Raw genomic sequence first — 6,641 nt, 5'->3', positions numbered from 1 at the left:
AAAACGTTCTTGATAACTAGTAGTACATTATATGCCATTGGAAAAAATTCAGAATTAAATTATTTGAAATGTCCTTCAACCATTATATTTTTCACCTGGTAACACACACACACACACATACACACAAACACACTACCTTGAAATACACTATAAAAAATGGTGTTTTAAAAGTTCAACCTAGATAAGGTGACCATAGGTTCGTGGACTTATCTCTGGGCTTTCTATTCTGTTCCATTGATCTATATTTCTGTCTTTGTGCCAGTACCATACTGTCTTGATGACTGTGGCTTTGTAGTAGAGTCTGAAGTCAGGCAGATTGATTCCTCCAGTTCCATTCTTCTTTCTCAGGATTACTTTGGCTATTCGAGGTTTTTTGTATTTCCATACAAATTGTGAAATAATTTGTTCTAGTTCTGTGAAAAATACTGTTGGTAGTTTGATAGGGATTGCATTGAATCTATAGATTACTTTGGGTAGTATAGCCATTTTGACAATATTGATTCTTCCAATCCATGAACATGGTATATTTCTCCATCTGCGTGTGTCCTCTTTGATTTCTTTCATCAGTGTTTTATAGTTTTCTATGTATAGGTCTTTTGTTTCTTTAGGTAGATATACTCCTAAGTATTTTATTCTTTTTGTTGCAATGGTGAATGGTATTGTTTCCTTAATTTCTCTTTCTGTTTTCTCATTGTTAGTGTATAGGAATGCAAGAGATTTCTGTGTGTTAATTTTATATCCTGCAACTTTACTGTATTCATTGACTAGCTGTAGTAATTTTCTGGTAGAGTCTTTAGGGTTTTCTATGTAGAGGATCATGCCATCTGCAAACAGAGAGAGTTTCACTTCTTCTTTTCCTATCTGGATTCCTTTTACTTCTTTTTCTGCCCTGATTGCTGTGGCCAAAACTTCCAAAACTATGTTGAATAGTAGTGGTGAGAGTGGGCACCCTTGTCTTGTTCCTGATTTCAGGGGAAATGCTTTCAATTTTTCACCATTGAGGGTGATGCTTGCTGTGGGTTTGTCATATATAGCTTTTATTATGTTGAGGTATGTTCCTTCTATTCCTGCTTTCTGGAGAGTTTTAATCATAAATGGATGTTGAATTTTGTCAAAGGCTTTTTCTGCATCTATTGAGATAATCATATGGTTTTTATCTTTTAATTTGTTAATGTGGTGTATTACATTGATTGATTTGCGGATATTAAAGAATCCTTGCATTCCTGGGATAAAGCCCACTTGGTCATGATGAATGATTTTTTTAATATGTTGTTGGATTCTGTTTGCTGGAATTTTGTTAAGGATTTTTGCATCTATGTTCATCAGTGATATTGGCCTGTAGTTTTCTTTTTTTGTGGCATCTTTGTCTGGTTTTGGAATTAGGGTGATGGTGGCCTCATAGAATGAGTTTGGAAGTCTACCTTCTTCTGCAATTTTCTGGAAGAGTTTGAGTAAGATAGGTGTTAGCTCTTCTCTAAATTTTTGGTAGAATTCAGCTGTGAAGCCATCTGGTCCTGGGCTTTTGTTTGCTGGAAGATTTCTGATTACAGTTTCGATTTCCTTGCTTGTGATCATTTTGTTAAGATCTTTGATAAGGAGGCAAGGATATACAATGGAAAAAAGGTAACCTCTTTAACAAGTGGTGCTGGGAAAACTGGTCAACCACCTGTAAAAGAATGAAACTAGAACACTTTCTAACACCATACACAAAAATAAACTCAAAATGGATTAAAGATCTAAATGTAAGACCAGAAACTATAAGACTCCTAGAGGAGAACATAGGCAAAACACTCTCCGACATAAATCACAGCAGGATCCTCTATGACCCACATCCCAGAATTTCAGAAATAAAAGCAAAAATAAATAAATGGGACCTAATGAAACTTAAAAGCTTTTGCACAACAAAGGAAACGATAAGGAAGGTGAAAAGACAGCCCTCAGATTGGGAGAAAATAATAGCAAATGAAGCAACAGACAAAGGATTAATCTCAAAAATATACAAGCAACTCCTCCAGCTCAACTCCAGAAAAATAAATGACCCAATCAAAAAATGGGCCAAAGAACTCAACAGACATTTCTCCAAGGAAGACATACAGATGGCTAACAAACACATGAAAAGATGCTCAACATCACTCATTATCAGAGAAATGCAAATCAAAACCACAATGAGGTACCATTACACGCCAGTCAGGATGGCTGCTATCCAAAAGTCTACAAGCAATAAATGCTGGAGAGGGTGTGGAGAAAAGGGAACCGTCTTACACTGTTGGTGGGAATGCAAATTAGTACAGCCACTATGGAAAACAGTGTGGAGATTTCTTAAAAAGCTGGAAATAGAACTGCCATATGACCCAGCAATCCCACTTCTGGGCATACACCCCAAGGAAACCAGATCTGAAAGAGCCACATGCACCCCAATGTTCATCGCAGCACTGTTTATAATAGCCAGGACATGGAAGCAACCCAGATGCCCATCAGCAGACGAATGGATGAGGAAGCTGTGGTACATATATACCATGGAATACTACTCAGCCATTAAAAAGAATTCATTTGAATCAGTTCTAATGAGATGGATGAAACTGGAGCCCATTATACAGAGCGAAGTAAGCCAGAAAGATAAAGACCAATACAGTATACTAATGCATATATATGGAATTTAAAAAGATGGTAATGATAAATCAATATGCAAAACAGAAAAAGAGACTCAAATGTATGGAACAGACTTGTGGACTCTGGGAGAAGGAGAGGGTGGGATGTTTCAGGAGAACAGCATTGAAACATGTATATTATCTAGGGTGAAGCGGATAACCAGCTCAGGTTGGGTACATGAGACAAGTGCTCGGGCCTGGTGCACTGGGAAGACCCAGAGGGATCGGGTGGAGAGGGAGGTGGGAGGGGGGACTGGGATGGGGAATACATGTAAATCCATGGCTGATTCATATCAATGTATAACAAAAGCTACTGTAATGATGTAAAGTAATTAGCCTCCAACTAATAAAAATTAAAAAAAAAAATAAAAGTTCAACCTAAAATAAGAATGAAACTATTATTTCTTGATGTCTGTTAAACCTATGAATTTTAGTCCTTACACTTTTTAACCCAGATAAACTGACAACAATGTATCATCAATAATAGTTAATTTTGGTTACCTTATTTATCCTGATCAGTGTCCTATGCTGATGGCTGCAAAATCCAGAGAGGAAAAAATTGTGTACTGCATGCATGCATGCTCATTTGCTTCAGTCATGTCCAACTCTTTAAAGAGACCATAGCCCGCCAGGCGCCTCTGTCCTTAGGATTCTCCCGGCAAGAATACTGGAGTGGGTTGCTGTGCCCTCCTCCAGAGCACAGCAGAGATCAAATCCAGGGATCAAACCTGTGTCTCTTATGTTTACCTCCATTGGCAGGTGAGTTCTTTACCACTAGTGCTACCTGAGATACCCCAATGTTGTACTGGTTTTATGTAATTTATTGTGGCTACTCAGAACGTGTGAATATCTTGGGTATGTTTTGAACATTTCTTACCTAATGAGGTAGAAACCAGCCCATACCCACTGTGGAAGACAAAATCTGAATTTCTAAGCTTCCCTCTCAGGTAGGGCACACAACTGGGACTAAAAATGCACCTTTTTTTCTGTTGTTTTGTTTTGTTTTGCCTAAGAAGCTAACAACATGAAGAACTAGGCAGTAAAGACATGGATAGTAATATCTGCAACTAGTTTGTGGCTTCCAAGAATCGAAACTTTATATCCATAGCCCATTAATCTATGTAACATTATGGTAGCAGTAACATCAACATCAGATCAGCTCAACAGTATCATTCTGGGGATCATTCCTGACTGCACAGCTCTCAAATAAGTTTCTATTACTTTCCTGGAGATTCTATGTATTTTTGCAATGTCCTTTATTAAATTTATTTTTCTCTTCAGATGACTTCTTAAAATGTGTTATATTAGTTTAGGGTGTATGACATTTTAATTTGACATATGTATAACACTTACAAAGTGATCATCATGACCAAACTATTTACCATCCATCACCACACAGTTGACCTCCTTTACTGATTTCATGTGATAAACACTAATCTGATCACTATATCTATGAGTTTTTATTCATTTTTGTTAATTTTTATTTTTCTAGATTCCACATGAGTGAAATCATACAGCATTTGTCTTTCTTCCTCTGATTCATTTCATTTAATATCATACTTTCAAGATTCATCCATGTTGTTGAAATTGGCATTATTTAATTTTTATGGCTCAGTAGTATTCCATTGTGTATATATACTATCTTTTCTTTAGTTATGCATTCAGTAATGGACACCTAGATTGCCTTCATACCTGGAGAAGGAACCTAGAAAGAAAAAGCCCATGTGAAATTTACGAGAAAAATTTAGTGATGGGTTAGAGATAAATCCTTAACCACCTAGTACTTCAGTACTTAACATAGAGCTGTGTATCATGTGTCATAAACAGCAGTATTATCCTTGACAGTAAAGCATTGTATACTGACAGGTTTATTATATTGAATATCAAATCAATGTAATTCAAAGCCAAGACTACTGATTTAAAAAGCAAATCATGTTAGATCATCAACCAATTAAAAACATATAAATACTTCAAAAAGCAAACCATGTTAGCAAGGTGTGCATATGCTTCCAAGTATTATTAAAGCACTAAATAGGAAAAATTATACTTTATTATATCAGCAGAAAATGTATTCAACATGATTACAACATTTCAGTGGAAGAGTCCTATTATCTGTCATTCTACCAAGTGCTTGCTTTAGAAAGAACAAATAAATAATATGGTACATTTTAAAAAATGTGTATATATATATATATATATAAATAATATATATATATATATATACACACACACATACACACACATACTTGCACACACACATCAGATAAATATATATGCTGTTTGTTTTCTTTTGTTTTGACCTTAAACTCTTATTATTAGAACACTTTTAGAACATATATAAATTTGCCCAGAAAACATACTGATTTAATTTTATACAACACACATTCACTCAGTGAAAACATAAAAAAATCATATAAAAATAAAAATGTACAACATACTTAAGAGAATAGCCTATTCAATTCTTCTCAGAGATTCTTGAAGCTCCTATTTATTGACATATCTTTGTATATATAATTTAAATTATTCTTACTTATTAATCAAACTAGTAATGAGAAAGCCAGCTCAGCATCATCAAATATTTATGACAGTACTTATATGCAAAGCATCATACAAGCTCCTGGAAATAAAAAGAATCAGAGAACCTGTATCTAATATAATTTTTTCTTTGATAGGTGGCCTAAAGTAATTTTTTCTTTGAGAGGGGACCATATTTGGAACTTTCATGATCTTAGGCCAATCTCCTTATATTTAATCCAAATGAATAAAAGTTTCTGCACAGAGTATATAGTACTGAGAGTCTTAAGAGTCAGCTGAAATGCCACAAAATTCTTTCTGTATTCAAAAGACTTCTATTTTCAGATTTGTATTTGTATTTTTATGAATCTTAATTTTACAGATGATATTTCATGTTGAATTCTTTAAGGAGAAAGAAAACTAACACATTGTTATATTTTCCAACCTGCTTGATGTGTTCCAAGCATTTCCTGTAATAATATATTATCAACGAAGTAAGCAAATTCTACATTCTTCAGCAACAGTTTTAGAAATGGCCATTAGCACTATCTCTTTACTTCTATTAATCAGTGAAAAACTATAAATGGGATTTCAGGGTTATCATAGATTGAGATATATTAAAATCAGAATGTGTACACTTGGACAATGTGAGAAAAATGTATTTTGTTTCAATCAAGATAGCTTTCTGAGAATTTAATAATAAATTATTTCATATATGCCCTTAAATAACCTGAATAATTTGAATAAAAGCAATCATTTGTTTAAGCAATGAAACAAAAAGAAATATTGAAACAGGTAAAAAGAAATATTATCATAAATATTCTTACTGTTCCCACTAAAATTTAGATCTAATTTTGACCACAGCAAAAGGTTCATTCTTGAATAAGTAATATGACTTCATATCTTACTGTACACAGTCATTCTTCAGATTTCTCAAGAACAAAATGAGACTTCTCAATGCATTATGAGGAAACAACATCCCTTACCCATTTTAGGAAGGGATAGTAAGTCTGAATTAATTTTATTTTTTAGAAAATTTAAAGACTGCAAAAAAGACACAGATGTAAAAAGTAGGCTTTTGGACTACGTGGGAGAAGGTGGGGATGGGATGATTTGAAACATGTATATTACCATATGTAAAACAGATGACCAGTGCAAGTTTGATGCATGAAGCAGGGCACTCAAAGCCAGTGCTCTGGGACAACCCAGAAGGATGGGGTGGGGAAGGAGGTGGGAGGAGGATTCAGGATAGAGGGCACATGTGCACCCATAGCTGATTCATGTTGATGTATGGCAAAACTCACCACAGTATTGTAAAGTAACATGCCTCCAATTAAAAGAAATAAATTAATTTAAAAAAATTTGAGTAGCAGAGATCAACTAATGTGAATCAAGTAAATTCTTGTTTGGGGTTCTAAGGAAGAGAAGTTACTGAACTTCTATTTAAAAACCAATAGGACTCAAAGGATCATGTACTTC

The sequence above is a fragment of the Odocoileus virginianus genome, unplaced genomic scaffold (genome assembly GCF_023699985.2).
Source record: "Odocoileus virginianus isolate 20LAN1187 ecotype Illinois unplaced genomic scaffold, Ovbor_1.2 Unplaced_Contig_31, whole genome shotgun sequence".
In the NCBI taxonomy this organism is placed as follows: Eukaryota; Metazoa; Chordata; class Mammalia; order Artiodactyla; family Cervidae; genus Odocoileus; species Odocoileus virginianus.
The sequence above is the reverse complement of the archived record's forward strand: the minus strand, read 5'-3'. Positions refer to the sequence as shown.